The 16,920-nt window shown below is 43.9% G+C and overlaps 1 long non-coding RNA gene across 1 annotated transcript in view; it reads left to right on the top strand.

Moving 5' to 3' along the window:
• Window positions 1-16,920, top strand: part of LOC137793110 (uncharacterized) — a 38,971-nt gene that overhangs the window by 892 nt on the left and 21,159 nt on the right. Inside the window, exons 2-3 of the long non-coding RNA XR_011078187.1 lie at window positions 6,954-7,036; window positions 14,256-14,315. This is a non-coding gene — a long non-coding RNA (uncharacterized lncRNA). The remainder of the gene's footprint in view (window positions 1-6,953; window positions 7,037-14,255; window positions 14,316-16,920) is intronic.

Below are 16,920 nucleotides of genomic sequence, written 5' to 3'. Positions count from 1 at the left end.
AGGACACGTCCAGGGGGGACGTTCATCTCACAGAGCAGTTATTGAGCTCTAGGTTGTCATCTGTACTCGGTGCTGCCAAGCTGTGTCACAGTGTTCCTGTCGGCTGCCTCATCATTGTCCCCTGATGAGGCCTGGGACCGTGGAGTCAACGGCAGACTTAAAGAGAAGTGTAGCAGGAGATGCAGTCATTGGTTCAACTATGGGGAGAGAGAACACAAACTTGTGGAGCTCCTGTGTCGGTGTGGTGAGGGAGGGCAGACAGACGACTGCCAAGCCGCACCTGTTGCTTCCTGTTGGTTGGGGAGTCCTCTTGTCCACAAGCAGATGGGACGCGGTACCTGCAGCTGCAGCAGCTTGGCGTGCAGACGTTTGGGGAGCATGGTATTAAAAGATGAACGGAAGTCCACAAACAGAGCTCTGACATATTTGCTAGACGCGTCCAGGTGCTGAACTGTGGGATGGGAGCTGAGGCTAACGGCATCGACCACAGAGCAGTTTACTCCGTAGGCGTGAAGGCGATCTGTGATTGGTTTGAGGAAGAACGGTACGTGAACGGTGATAAGGAACGGTGGACTTACTGCTCAGCTGTGCTGTATGAACCAGCCGGCTGCACACTCTCTGTCTGTTCCTCCTTCTCTCCTACGTTCGAAGGAGAGTTGAGATTGCAATAGACACTCTATAGAATAAATTGAGTAGGATGAATGATTTATATGAAATATTAGTGATGACAAGTCTGCCTGTCTCCTCTTGAGATTACACCTGTGTTAAGTGGAAGGGACCGGGGGGAAGATGAGATTCATCCTGACATCCTGTTGTGCTTAAAGGAGGAGTACTGAATCTTTCAAGCTGATCACAACACTGACGTGCTTTTATGTATATTGAAAGATTTATGGGTCGCTGTAATCATTCCACTTCTCAATGCAGGCTCTGAAGAGACCTGGGACTACGATGTAAGAGAAGAGATCCACGTGTACAAATATACTGTGAAATTTAGGCAAAGCTGCAATGTGGCAGTTTGTGTTTGCCAAGTCCCTGTTTGCTTTGCATTCCCTCAGAATATGTTCTTCTCTCTCTCTCCTGTAATGTAGAGGTGTTAATTTCTGAGATGATGGAAGTTTACATAGATAAAAAAAAGGTAATATTCTGGATTTTGTCCCCGTCACACTTTTTTGGGGGGGTGAGAATGGACAGGAGGATCACGGCAGTGAGAAATAACTCTTTCAAAGTGTATGCAGCCATGTGGTTATCGTCTTAAGAAAGACTTCACACTGCTGAAGGCTGATACAGTATATCGTCAAAAAGAACAAGTGTTGACAACAAGCCATCCACCACACGAGAAAAGCTAAGTTGCGGCCAATTATTAGATCAGCAAACCTTCCTTCATGCGTCTTTCCCAGAACCACCAGCTGATTAAAGAGGCGGTTATTCAGTTCCTGCACGATACAGATATATTCCAAATGGTGTGAACTGAATGTGAATGAATGTGTCAGAAAAGTCGGTCCATCTGTAAAACTGAACAGATTCAGTTACTCATCATCCATTTCTGGACAGAGGAAGTGTGAGTTTGTGAAGCACATCGAGCTCTGGTTTTTCTTACATCTGTGCACAGCTGGATATTCGCTGCAAAAAGCAGCTGTGACTGTCACACCGTGGTGTTTGTTTTAGAAAAGTACAATATTTTGCCCTTCGCCGAGTCCCGCCTCTTGAACGCATACTAGCCAATCACAGCGTAGCATCAGTCAGCTCCAATCGTTTCAGATTTTCCTAATTTCCAGGCTGGTTTTGTGGATTTGGGTCTAGTCATGCTTTAAACTCGTTAAGTTGTAAGAAGATATACGTTCCAAAAACATCACGTTTTTGCATAAAAATCGACGGAGATACCATTAGCAGAATACCTTAGCGCATACATTTATAAGTACTTCTACGCCGCTCTAGCGCAGTAGAAGTACTAAACGTCGCTTTTGCTTTTTAATGATTGTAACAGTCAGTAAAGAGCGACCCGGCTTTACAGGAGCACCGCTGTTTCTTTATTTCATTGTCTTGGTAGACAGGTGATGCGATGGTTAACTCTTACACTGTCGTCAAACTTTAGTTATTCAGGACGTGCAGTTAGTGGCAGTGTGGGCTCTGTGGTAACGAAGCTCAGGTTTAGTGAAGGGTCCATTTGCTGAACATCTGAAAAGAGCGTTGCACCTCATTTAAACGCTCTTTTGCAGTTCGTTAAACACACACTAGACCCATCGCAATTTACAAACTATGGAAACACACTGGAGTGGACGATGCTAACCTCGACATGCTCCACCGGGCCTATACTCTCGCTCGGATGAGCCAAGTGGTTATGTGAGGATTATGCTCTTTGATTTTTCAAGTGCATTTACGACCATCCAATCCCCCGTACTTAGAGGCAAGCTTGAGGGGATGTGGGTGGATCCCTCCTTCGCTTTCCTTAATTGCCCGTCAGGACGACCACAGTTCGTCAAGATGGCTGACTATGTCCTGAGGTGGTAAGCAGTGCAGGGGCTCGGCAGGACACTGTTTTTGGCTCTCATCCTGTTCACATAGTACACAGCGGACTCTAAGTACAACTCTGAAGTAGTGCAGGGCTCTGACGAAGGCTTTGGGCGACCGAAGACATATGAGCGGCCTCCCGCTGAACACCTCCAAGACCAAGGAGGTGGTGGTGTACTTTTGCAGGTCTGAGTCCCCTCTTCAGCCAGTTAACGTTGGAGGAGTGGACATTTTGAGGTGGTGCAGACTTACAAATACGTAAGTGTGAAACTGAGAGACAAGCCGAACTGGTCCCTGAATTCAGATGCCCATTGGGAGCCGAGCTGGCTCTTTTCTTTCCCTTCGGTCCTTTGACGTCTGCAGCAAAATGTTGCATGTTTTATCAGTTGGCGGTGGCAAATGTACTTTAATGCTGTGCGGTCTGCTGAAGAGGCAGCTTGACAGACAAGGACAGAGGGGGTTGGACGAGCGGGTGAAAAGGGCTGGCTCAGTGCTTGGCAGGAGGCTGCACTCGCTGGGGACTGTGGTGAAAAGACGCATTTGGAGGTAGGTGCTGGCCGTTCTAGACAATGTCAGTCATCCACTCCACCACATCCTGGCAGGCCAGAGTGGCGGTGGATGACTCAGGTGATGCTTTACGCCCGTATAGCCCTCAGGCTCTACAACACTTCAGCCAATGGGAGGGGCTCGATGACCTTGACTGCCCCTCTCTCTCCCTTCCTTTTCTCCATTCATATCCACGACTCTAACTCTCTGGACTGAATGAGCAATCATCCTTTAAGGACCGCATTGTACTTTTGAAATGTAATTATTTGGCATTTATTTATTCGTATGACTTTCCTTTAAGGAAATTAATGTATATGTATATGCAAATACAGAATGTGTGAGCTACTGGACACCTGAATTTCCTCCACTAATCTGCCTTGGCCTCCAGCCTCCTTTGAACACTCAACTGTTGATGTCCTGACTCGGGGGGGTAACTATACGTTACCTTTTTTCTCACCGCAGAGCAGTGGACCAACAGTTTTCCCTCACACAGATAACAGGGATGTTTGGAGCATTTGATAATCCTTTTGTAAATGTGTTTTGTGGATTTAGAAATGGCTTATCCCTGTTTTCCCCGAGGTTTCCTGTCTGAGAGGAGCCGGGGTCAGCGCTGTGAGCCGTCAGTCAGTCCCTCAGAGGGGGAAAGCTGTGTTCACTCATCTGACATCAAGTCAACCCTAAACTGCAGAATCCCACAGGGGCATCCGAGAGAAGTTGGAGATAGTTTCCAGGGGAAGTTGTGAGGAGCTGATTATGAGAAAATGTGCTCCTGGGCACAGACATTTAAAAGGCCCCGGCACATTTCCCCAAATAGGAGCAAGACACACATACTTTGTCTGTGTGTGTATGTTTGGCCTCTTTTTTGTTGTTGTTGTTGTTGTTGTATCTCTTCATGGTAAGTTTGTGTCTTTTTTTAATACATTTTGTTTGCGTTTTTTTCACCTCCTTTATTGTTAATTCATGTCGGTTCATGTTGTTGCTTTGTGTCTCTTAGTAGTCATTTTGTTATTTTATGTTGTTGCTTTGTGTCTCTTTGTCGTCATTTTGTTTCTTTATGTTGTTGCTTTGTGTCTCTTGGTAGTCATGTTGTTTCTTTATGTTATTGCTTTGTGTCTCTTTGTAGTCATTTTGTTTCTTTATGTTGTTGTTTTGTGTCTCTTGGTAGTCATATTGTTTCTTTATGTTGTTGCTTTGTGTTTCTTTGTAGTCATTTTGTTTCTTTATGTTGTTGCTTTGTGTCTCTTTTGTTTCTTTATGTTGTTGCTTTGTGTCTCTTTGTAGTCATTTTGTTTCTTTATGTTGTTGCTTTGTGTCTATTGGTAGTCATGTTGTTTCTTTATGTTATTGCTTTGTGTTTCTTTGTAGTCATTTTGTTTCTTTATGTTGTTGCTTTGTGTCTCTTTGTCGTCATTCTGAATATCTTTGTAGTTGCTTTTTGTTTCTTTGAAGACCCCATTGTTTCTCTTTGTAGTTGCTTTGTGTCCCTTTGCAGTCATTTTGTGTACCTTAGTAGTTGCTTGCCTCTTTATATGTTGTGTCTCATCTCAACAGTGTGTGTCTTTCTCGTGACATTTTGCAGGTCAAGGCCCTTTGGCCCCTGAGCCTGTGCCTGGTTGTCCCGTTCAGGTATCCATTTAGGAGCAAAATACATTTTATAACCACAAAATTCAGTATTCTCAATTCTTTAACTCTCAGCTATCTACTCAGCTCAGCCAGACTTCTTGGATTTGCAGTAATTCTAAATACTCTACGTTTTATTTACTCTACACATATAAAAAGACCTTGTATAGATATAAAACAGTAATTTCTTTACTGAAAAGCTTTCAGATCAGCTCTAACACCGTGTCTGAACTCGTGCTCCGTGTGTTGTTGGCGGGCGTCCACCTCAGCAGGGTTTGTCTTTAATGGTTAGACAAAAGGCTTATGTGCTGCGCTTCTGTTTGAATTATGAACTCAGAATACATAAGTGGGTATCACAATGTGATCACAATGTGGTATTAGAGTTAATATCAACTTATTTTTAGCTGACTTCAAAGTCAGACCTCAGTGAAGAAGGAACGCTTCTCCTTGACTTTCACGCTCTGTCGAACGCGATCCGTAAAATAATGTAACACTTTAATATATGTGTAAGTGACTTATCTGCAATTCATGCATTAATATAAGTGCAAGACTCAGCATGAATTAATGCATGAATAAATGCATGACGTATGAACTCATGAGGGTCCATGCTAATTGGTGTAATGAGTTGACTTCCTCTTTGGCACATAAAAATCTAACTTTAGATCATTAACTAACATACAGTAAGTGATACATTAATTATCCCATTAGGTCGAATGAGCCCTAAGATTTACTTCAACATGGCTCGGGTCCAGGTGAAGAGACGAGGACCTTATTTTGTAAAGTTTGCCACAAGTCTTATGTAACTCTGACTTAATGTACTGATTGATAAAGACGTGTACATCAATTACAGCGGCCCGAATCTCTTCTGAGACCACAGCCCGTCCTCCTCATTCATCTTCCATGACTCACTCACATACTCGGTCTTCTTCTGCGCAACAGCACAGAATCCACTGTTATTTAAAGACCATTTCTAAGACGCCCAATGATTTCATAATGTATCATGTGTCACGAGGATTGGGTCATGAGGATTTTCACGATCAACTAAAACCTTTTTGAAAGGAATCAAACCTTTTGTCTGTTAAATGTAAAGAAATATTGAGAAGCTTAATGTGCCCAGGAGCCTTCAGATTGCTTTATATATTTTTGATAGCTCCAAATAATAATAATAATAATAATAATAATGCCACTACACTGCCTGCACTCTCTATGTCGATATGACCCCTACTGAGGATGATCTATTTTGTACCGTCCGTGTCAAATATAACCAATTCCTCTGTGCCAATGAGCTCCAACAGATGTCAAAAAAACCTATTAAACACATCATTGAACCACATAGTTGCCCTGGTTGACATGTTCCTTCATTATGAAGAACATGGGCACTGTCGTCTATTTTGAGTCAATCGTACACGCGTTGTCCTTCTGAGCACCAAATGTATCTTCATCCACCAAAGAAAATAGTTCCTAACAAACGCATAATTTACCCTTTTAGAGCAGCGTTTGTCGGGAACGACAGAGTTCATCTCACTGACACGGCTCATTTCACTGTTTAAAGAAAGAGAAGACTGGAAATTAGATTTGTGTTGGTAATATTTTCTCCCTTTTTTTTAAATGTACTGACCTCTTGAGTGTGAAAAAAGGTTGTATAATGCTGCAGTTGAAGTTGGTGAATTTAAAATGATTTAGTCACATAACCCTTTTTGTGATTCACAGTTTAAACTACTGTTGTGATGCATAATGTGATGCTGAAAGGGAACAACTCAGTATTAGAAAAAAAAGCTTTAATTCATGTTTATGAATGCATGAATTACTTATGATTCAAATTAGTTACTCGTAAAATATGTGTTTCTAAAAACGGATGCTTAAATTACGCCTGTTTCATTCTCTGGTTTTCTTTCCTCCATCAGACTTCTTCTTGACAAAAATCTGCTCTAATGACAGTGTGTGTATGTGTGTGTGTGTGCATGTGTGTGTGTGTGTTTTTCCAGTGATATTACCAAATACTTTCAGAATGTGACAAGTGTGTGTCCTGACTGTCAGCTTAAGTTAAAGCCTGAACTTCAGGCCATTCTGCCAGTATGCATGCATGCATGTGTGTTTGTTTGTGTGTGTGTGTGTGTGTGTGTGTGTGTAGGCACTATGATGCTGTGTCCACTGAGCAACAAACTCTTTTAGGCTTTTTTAAGAGCTGTCATGCACACAGGTACACGCAGTGCGAGTGCACTTTCTGCAGGTACAGAGCACTCCTAAACAGTGTCTCCCTCCCCGTCTCCTCGCTGTAGATCCCTAAGATGGCGGTCGTCACTGTCAATGACGTCAGCAGAGCGCCGGTGGGCTGGTGACAGCGTTTCTGCTGCTGTAACAGGTATGTGAGAGACTCCTATGTGATGAGATGAAACCTGACAGCCGGAGAACCGACGGGGCGCCAATATCTGGCAGAAGTAAAATCTTGGTCCGTGCCATCACACCTTTTATAATTTTAATTTGACGGCTGCCGTTCGCTATCCCTCTTATTACCTTTTTCTTCTTTTTCTCTTTCGCTGTTCAGCAGCTTCTCTATCCCTTTCTTCTGCTCTCTATATCTCTTTCTTTCTTTCTCTCTCCTCCACCTCCTACACGCGCCCCCTCACCTCTCCTCTCTCGCCGTTTGATCAGTGGAGCAGCATCTCAGCAGGAGTATTTAAGGAAAGACAAGGCGCCCCTGCTTTTATTCTCTCCGTCTCACCCCTCCGTCTTACATCTCTCTGTGCTCTCTTTTGCTCCTCTCCCCTGTTTTATTCTCACTTTAATAATCCTATTTCACTTCTCTTCCACACACTTTTTTTTTTTCTTCGCAATGTGGGTTTCAACACAATAACCACAATGTCTATGTTCCTCTGTGTGTGTGTGTGTGTGTGTGTGTGTGTGTGTGTGTGTGTGTGTGTGTGTGTATATTTGTGTGTATCTTTAAATATGTGAACAGAGGGACTACAGTAGTTGTGTTCAATTACACAGCAGGAGAGCTGCGTCTGAGTCACTCAAACTAATCTGGCCTGAAGGTGCAGCTCCAGAGACCTGTGATGTTTGTGTGTGTGTGTGTGTGTGTGTGTGTGTGTGTGTGTGTGTGTGTGTGTGTGTGTGTGTGTGTGTGTGTGTCAGAGAGAGACTTATGCAGTGTGTGAATGTGTGTATCCATATAAAGGGGGAGCTATAAGTAAATATAGTTTTATATTCTTTTCTCATTTCTTCATTTGATATTCATTGAATTAAAAAAACAGGAAATATTACGCATGAAATTGGACCAGTAGCTTCATATTTAAAGGGTACAGCTGGCATATTCTTTATCTTCTTTGTGTCAACTAATCCCATTAAAAGACCAAAACCGACAAAGACTTGATTCCTCAACGCGAGCCTGTTCATATTCTATTCCTCTGTGATGTACACCTCCGTTTCTGTCCAAAAACGACATCGCGAGCAAAATGAGCCAAAATGTTGCACTGGATGACGTGCTATTTTTGAATGGTAGTTTATTTTGAGTCAGTTCCTCAAATACCATCTTGCTGCAGTAAATACTGACTGAAACTCACTCGAGCACCAAAATGTGTCTTCATCTGTCGGAGAAAATGTCCTTTTTTACTCCTGTTTGGTTCAAGTTGGCTTGAAACTACAGTGCCCAGCTTTGAGGGAATTAAACTGGAGCTGGGAGCTGGAGCAGTAAGTACCCAGAGACTAAAGGTTCAGGTGTACTCAGAGCTGAAGATGGACCCTCGTCCACCTCCCTGTGAGGCTAATCCGACATTCACACCATATCCCGGCTGTAGGAAAGCAGTTCTTTGTGTTGTTCTCAAGGGCAGAGACGAGCATGGACATCTTATCATAACCGCTGGACACAAACTCACCACGGACCCGTTCCTACTCACGCAAATAGCACAAGAGCACTGGGTGTGCTTCCCCCCCGAGCAGCAAGAACGACACAAGGCGATCACACACCAGCGTGTGTTTTCACTTCGAAATTATATTTGTTATTTCTCTGTTTTAAATTCGTTCTTTACATCCTCTACAAAGTATATTTTTAGGCGTGAAAACCCACAAAATCAAACCAAAAACAACAAACTGTCAAAGAATACATGAATGAAACAGTTTCATGATCATACTACGTTTTAAATAATCAGATTTAATCCTAGCCAAAGGCCTTAAAATCTCTCAACAAACATTGTACAGACAATTTTATTTAGAGTCCTTATTTCAGTTTCCAACCTAAATGTGCGTACACACAGTGTGTGCAGCAGCTTCAGAGGAGAGCAGGAAGTAGAAGTGTCAAACTGAGTGTCAAACCTATTTATACGTTATCTGTTCACATTTTGAAAACCCTTTTGAAGCATTGACAGTAGTTTTGTTGTACTTTGTGGTGGGCTGTAATGGATGTACATGTACAGTATGGTATCAGGGCAGGTTGTTCAGAATTTGTTTCTCGGGGCCAAATCCCCACGTTGAGGCTCAGGAGACGTTACACAAGACAAAATTGTTCATTGGATGTGACAACTATTCTCAGTGAGCTCCAGAAAGACGCCTGACAGCCTCACACACCTCATCAAGTATTTAATGCAAACTATGTTTCATGCATGGATGTCTGTGTGCTGCTGTATGTCTGTCTGTGTGTGTGTGTGTGTGTTTGTGTGATATGAGAGAGAGTTAGAGAGAGAGCTCACGATAAAAGCAGAACAGTGGCAAAGGATAGCAGTGCATTTCCTGACACACACACACACACACACACACACACACACACACACACACACACACACACACACACACACACAGATGAGGCCTCCAGAGTTCAGCTGGCTCTAGATGGCCGTGGGCAGGGAGCCTTTGTGGGGCATCGCGTTGTGTTGTGAGCGGTATTGTTAGACTTCCAAGGCCGTAAAGTGAGGGAACGATAAAGTGTGAAGATAATAGGCGAGAATTGCGAGAATGTAACTGACGTGTACAGACGCAGAGAGAGTGTGCTGTAACTGTAAATCAAAGGGAGGGGGACACGTGTAACCTGACTAGGAAGGTGATTGGATGGACCATCTGTCAATCAAACTCTTAGCAAAAGTGAGTCTGGAGAGGAGCGAAAAACCTTCATTCCATTGAGAAAAGCCTTCAGTGTCGCTTTTTGCTCTTCCTTACATGAACTGACGCCGTCGCGGCGTCTAAGCCGCCATTGTCGCACACCGATTGGAGCCTTCGCTTGAAGTCTGACGAGAGGGATTTTCGCCGAGAGCGATTCTCGCCAGCATCCAGTTGCTGTGCAAGTTAAGGATAGTGGCGCTCTAAAAGGTTTTTCTATGACCTCAGAAAACAGTCGGCCGTTGAGCCGTCTGTTCGGCTCGGCAATGACTGGCTGCTCGCATCGCGCAGCAAACGTCCGCCCTGCTTGTCGCCTCTGAGTGACAGTTTTGCTTGTTTGAGCGCTCGCTCTGCAGAGCAGGAAGGTGACAAGTGACCTGCTGATCAGTTCATCCTGAAAAAAAAAAATCCTGCGAGTGCAAATTCTTAAATTCAGGCTTGAGAACAAATCATTGTCAGAGAATGACCTTGACAGAGGAAGATTTCAAGTGAAGGACAAGATGGAGCTGATTAGGGACGCAAGAAGAGTACAAGTGTCTAATAACTTTAATTTATCGAACTAACCTTTCAGAAAACAATGAGGAGCCACGGTTCTGAGATGAGGTTAAGTAGATATGCGGTCCGAGGTCAGATGATCAGATGGTGGAGCAGAGACAGAGAGGACGGTCTCATCACAAAAAGAGTGATATTATTTCACAATCATTGCACAAAACAGCCATCATAGTTGCGTTTTGAAGCAGGATTAAAGAGTTCCCGCTCTCAGCGGACCGTCCAGGGCGTCGAGCTAACGGAAGTCACATAACAGCACGATGTTGAAAATGTGAGCGTGTCCATTAGTTATTTAGCAGCTCGGGGAGAACTTTGAATTTTGTTTGATTCTGCTGAATCCGACCCAGTGGCACCTTGTGCCTGATGGTCTCGTTACTTATGTGCGTCATATAGAGGCGTTAAATGGAGACTGTTTCATAACCAGTTAAAAGTCCCTCTCTTAACTTGCAGCTCTCTCTTTTGCCAAAGTGGAACAGCATGACATACGTACTTGACAGGTTCCTGATTTTCTATACTTCCCCTGTGACAATTAAGTTAATCCGAGGAAGCTCTAAAACATGGAAAGGTTGCTTTTTGCTTTCACAAAAACACATGATAATGATAATGAGCTCCGATGTGACTGCAGCCCCTGCAAATGACAATATAGGACATCAATAACACAAACTCATGTGATGAAGCCGGTGCTGCTTGCTGAGAGGTCTCTGATTTGCATTGGCCTCTCCACTGGCTCGGGTTCCTCATTTCTCTCACAGCTTCACGTGTCCCACTGAGCCAAGTGAATGAAAAACATCCGCTCCTAGTTAGTCCTCTAACTCATATGTCACATGTCTTCATGCTTTGAGGCGACCCCTGAAAAAATTATGCAGGGTTATTTTCCCCCCCCGAAAAAAGTCCTCTTTTTGTTAGCAAACAGCTTAACACCATGCACCATTCTTGCATCCAGTCATTGGATCATTTGTGTTCCTCGACTCCTGTTCTCACACCAGAGCTGACCCCGCAGAGATAGCAAACAAAACATTGCGTGTCTTGGGAAGGATTTGGATGTCTGGGCCCAGACCGCCGTGGTCACGTCGTACTTGTACCGAGAAAGCCAGACAGACATTTGCACCCTCTCTGCGTCCTCTGGGGATGAGCAGAGTGGCCTCTAGCTCTTGAGTCAAATGACTTGCGAGTGGCTGCAGCTGAAGGGAAGAAGCAGCTGGATGAAGATGAGTGAGGACCTGCTCTTCAGACTAGGATTGTGCAACACTGATATCCTTTACTTCCACTGACTGCTGTCAAAGGTGACTTACATTTTGGACGGTAATGGTGGTGGATCAGGACATCGATTGCCATGAAATTTGGGCCACACATTCATGGTAACCAGAGGATGAACCCTAATGACTTTGGTGTTGCCCTTTCTAGCACCATCATCAGGTTAATTATCGTATTTGGATTATGATTACATACTTGCAAAACTAACAAATTACAATCCACCTCAGTTGCTTTGTCAAACTAAGCTGCGCCATCTTTTTCCCAAGATCGATTCCCCTACTGTGCTGTGATTGGCTCGAACTGGCTCCGCCCTACTGTGCTGTGATTGGCTCGTACTGGCTGGCACTATTGTACTGTGATGATCAGTTGATAGCTCGGTGATGCAATGTGCGTTCCTCGGCTGTGAAGTCCTCTCAGGTGAAGGCAACGCACCTGCTTGGTTAGGTTTAGGTTTGAGTTTAAAATAAATCCTTTCTGGCAGAAAGCCCTGAAGGAAAATTCCTCCCGTGAGCAAAATGAGCCAAACGGTTAAGGAAACGAGTGCTGGATGATCACAGCACAGCAGCGCATGACTAGTAGGCTTGAGGGGGAAAAAAATTATGCATGTTGCATCTTTTAAAAATAACATGCAACTAGCATGGTGACCAAAGTAAAGATTATAACTGCTTAGCATCAGCGTGTTGACTTTGTCACTGTAAGCATGTTAGCATGCTGACATAAGCATTTACCTCAAAGCTAGAAGCTTAAAGCCTCAAAGAGCCACTAACATGGGGCTCGACTCTCGTTTCTCACACCCATACGTTCAGAACGGTTGGATTTTCAGTGTCTTACTCAAAGTTTCGTTGAGAGCTGGACAGCAGGATCACCGATCCTCCGACTGAACAGCCAACCCGACGTACAGCCTCACTGGCAATGACGAAAATAATGAAATTGTCCAGGGAACCACTGAGGCTGAGGCAAAAAATAAGATGTCAGGGAAACATGTTCTGAGTCTCGGCGCAGAACGAAGCTCCCATAGCTTCTATATCCCGGCAGACCGGCTCGGATAATGTCTCAGTGATTAAGTTAGCGAGATCTGACACGGGCTGAGTGCCTCCCACCGGCAGCAGACATTACAGTCAGCATGAAGCTCTTCAAACACCTTGGACAGCTCCTGCACTGCTGACGGATCCACAATCAGCACCACGGACAGAGACACAGCAACACGACCCCTGTGTCACTCTGCGGAGTGAAAGTAAAAACATCAGTTGGCTTTATGTCTCTTCGGTAACATTAATCTGAACAACACTTGGATCTTTTTTCCTGCGTTCACAGCAGAACACACTATATTGGGGGAAGAAACTCAAATGAATGGATTTTGTTGTAGTGGTAGGAGTTGAAGTTAATTCATATTTAGCGCGCAGAGCCAGTGGGGGACATGCATCAGGCCCAGTGGTACATTTCAGTCTCACAAAGAAGAAATACGTCGTGCTCTCGGCCTCCTGTTGAGTCTCCGGTTTGACTTTTACTGCCGGCGTGAACATAATTCAATACAAACTCGCACAAGGGTTCCTCTTGCATTTTGTGGACTTTACAGGCTTTTTTTTCTTCTTCTTCTGTCCATGCGATGAAGCAAGAGAACAGAGTTTAAAAGCAGCAGCGTTCACCCCGACTGCATAGATGACTTCATTTTTAAGCATCCATGCGGTTTACAAGTACATCATTTATGGCCTCAGCCAATGGCGCTGAAAGGTCGGCTTACTCCACTGAAAGACCTGTTTGACACTGACGAGTACTTTAACAAATTGCTTACTCGACGCTACTTCCTACCTTGAGAAAAATACACAGGGAGGTTCAGTGTGAGTTTCACTGCAAGTCCATCAAACTAAGTATTATTTTTCCAATACACAATGCGCCTTGTCTAAAGGTTACGGCGTCTCGCCTCCGACAGGGTGAAGTCTGTTTGCATGAAGACAAAAACAAACCAGAGGAAAGTGTTCTCTCGTCGCTTGTTTCTGGGGATTTCAGCAGATGTTTGCTCAGCTGGCGTCAAACTGCAGATGTTTTCTGAGCATTTTAAGGACTTCTTGTACACACTGGCTCAAAAGTTGACTCCATCTGCTTCAGGAAGATCATGTCTTACAATAGAAAGCTCCAGAACAGCTGCTAGCGGAGCTTGTGTTGAGGTTGTTTGGTCAGCTGTTGTTTCTCAAGGTCAAGAGTTCACTTTGAACAATACAATATGTTCAAGTTTGTTCCTCCAGAACAAAAATATTTACACAATATGAATAAGTAACAGGCCAAATTATACTTATAAATAATATTTGTATGTATTTATATCCTGCTATTTTGAAACCCTTCCCCAAAATGCTTAGCTTTTCTAAACAAAAATGCAATGTTTCTTAGATTTCTCTGCTCATTGTTCTTGTTGACTGGAGTAATTGTATTGCGAATGATATATTGTGTTTGTCTATTGGCAGCATGACATCACCGAGTCACTCGCTTCTTATATTTACATCGTGCACCACAAAGACACAATGTCTCGTAGTTGTTGTCTCTTCCTTGACACTTGTCTGTGATTTAATGTCAAATAAATTGAGCGAAACTCAAACTTTCCTCTCTCAACTCACAAACATAAATTGACAGACAGAGTTATGTCCTCTGCGCTGCAAATTATTCATTCAATATTTTGTTTTTGTTGTTTTTTTTAGTCTGCCGGCAGCTGACAAGAACACTAAACATTGTTGTTGATGCTGACGCTGAGCCACAAGGTCAGTAACGTTATGAACAGGAGTCTTTGAAGAGATGAAACTGCTGGTAATTTATCGGTACAGCTCTGACAAATTACTGTTTCCAGGAGGTAATGAGTAAAACAACAAGATGAATGCTATCTTTTACAGAGAGTAATGACGAAGATATTACCTTTTTATGGATGCCAAACTTAATACTTTCAATAATACAAACAGAAGACGCTCTGCATATGAGAACAGGGTTTCATATGATTGTTAATTTAGTCACACACGTGCACAAGCTGTCCTCGTTCATCCGTCATGGACCGCTGTGGTTGTGGGGAGGAGGGTGATGCAGAGGGGACGATGCCCAGCAGCGAGTACCCCCCCCCCCCTCACCCGGGGGAGGGCTGAGTGCCTCTCCCTCTCTCCCGCCTGGAGCTTCATCTTTTATAGACGAGACAAAATAAAACAAACACAACAAAACGGCGTGAAGTCTGAGAGCCGCGGCTCTCACATTTACGAGCTCTCGCACATGGGGAGAGGGGAGCTGGAGATGCACACGGAGCAGAGTTTGTCCAACTCCTTGTTCCCGCCTCCCGGCATCCCTCAGCAAGCAGCAGTCAGGTGGAAACGCACACTATTAGAATAACAACAATGCCGCACACTGTGCACGCGTGCGTCGGGATGGATGTAACATTAATGGTGCGATTAGCCAGGTCCTTAAAGCTAAATTTACTCTAAATGTTCTGTGTCTATTTTTTGCACCTGGAAGTGCCCTGATTAGCATATAGCTATTAGCATAAGCATAGCCTGGCAGGACTATTTATGTGTGCGAGCGAGATAGGGAGAGAGAAAAGTGAGGCAGGGACTATGGTGTCGTCAGTCATGCACGATATCTCACTGTTTGGGATTTATAGCTTTCTACCAGGGAAGCCATGTTGCTTTTGTTGCTCAAACTGAGCCGACTGACAGGGACTGTGGCGTCAATCAAACGTCATCTGTCAGGCAGCGGAAAGTCCACCATCAGAGCTGCAAAAGAGGAACTGTTTATCATGGATATTGAAGAGGGACTCAAGTGTTTCAGAACGGCTCCGCCATAAAGTCTGAAGACTCACGAGGCACAGATTAAAGAAGAGGAGGGTTACGAGTGAAAGCAGCAGAGACGGAGACGTTCACTCACTTTTAGTGCTTAACAAGAGTCATGGTCCAGACATGGGGCGCCGTGGGCCGTCCTCCACCGGTTAGTGCCTTTCAATCTCTCCACAACGGCGTCTTAACACAAGCTATAAGCTAACCTGCTGCTGGGTGGAGATTTATATTTACCACACAGACATGAGAGTGGTATCAATCTTCTGGTCGAAGTCTTGGCAACGAAGTGAAAGAGCATATTTCCAAATCAGCTAAAACTTCATGATGAATATATTTACCTATAAGCTAAACACAATTCTAACGTCAAACATGAGCAAACAAAGAAAACGGGCAAACAATTTGTCTTCTTGTTACTTCTTGTCGCTAGACGACAAAAACTCACTGGACCAGCAGCTGAAGAGAACAAATACACATTATTTATACAGCCGTAACCACAAATCAAGCTAATGGCAAGCTAGCTACACCAATACACCAATATCTCTGGACGTTTTACTTTGCACCGATGAGCATTGCACACTGCACTCCTCCAGCAACAGCTGTCCATGTAATAACAGACGATGTGTCTCCATCTGCTGGATGAATTGTGGTACTGCACTCATCCTAATGGCATTGGCCTTCAATACGAGCATGAGCCAAATAGTCCCAAATACACCAAATGGTTTTCTTTGGACGCTTTGTATAGAGGTATGATGATAGATTTTTAAAAACAAAGCCATAAAAGGTTAATTTTATAATAATTTAATTTGTGAGTAGTATTAATATGTATGTGAGTAGTTGTAGTAGTTTTATGAAGCCCGGTAAAGTCCAGAGGGAGATGCGTGAAGTCAGATGATTTGCCTCACATGATGTCACTCAAAGTAAGTCAGTAAGACTGTTTTAAAAGTCAGAAAGAAGTGAGTTTACTTTCTCAGACCTGTGTAGCCTGTTCCTCCTCCCTGCTCGAGGCCACGCTCCACGTCACGGGGATGACAAACTTGACATTTTCAGCCGGACTGACGTCCGTGGGGTTGCATTTTGGGAACGTAGATGCCAGGTTATTACAAAAAAAGACGGCAGTTCTTCTTCTGCTGCATTGATTTTGATTGTTTCTTTTTTTAACTAAACTTTCCATCGTGCGTCCAACAACGCTGTTGAAGCTAAACTGGTGAAGCACTCTTATGTATTTACAGTTGAGTTAGATGGATGGCTAGATAGCTATAAAACTCCTCAACTTAAAACTCTCGGTAAGAGTCTGGGCTGTCAATCAAGCATCATCTGTCAACATTTACTAAAGCCTGAAGAAAGTGGACCATCAGAGCTGTGAAAGGAGCCGCTTCATCCCGACTCAGACGCCCAGAACAAAACGTCTGCACACGATGACTGCATAACAGCACTGAAGGCAACATCCAGATCCAAACTCCTCGTTGCTCCTACCCTCCTTCCCCTGCTGGATGGGTGACTTTGACAGTAAAACGCTGTCAATTGCCATCAAATCAGTGTGAACGAGGACTCCTGC

This window comes from Clinocottus analis, unplaced genomic scaffold (genome assembly GCF_023055335.1).
Source record: "Clinocottus analis isolate CAN_PGR_092001 unplaced genomic scaffold, fCliAna1.0.p SCAF_22, whole genome shotgun sequence".
NCBI classification, from domain to species: domain Eukaryota; kingdom Metazoa; phylum Chordata; class Actinopteri; order Perciformes; family Cottidae; genus Clinocottus; species Clinocottus analis.
Note: the sequence above shows the minus strand (reverse complement) of the source record. Positions and strands in the feature narration are given on the sequence as shown.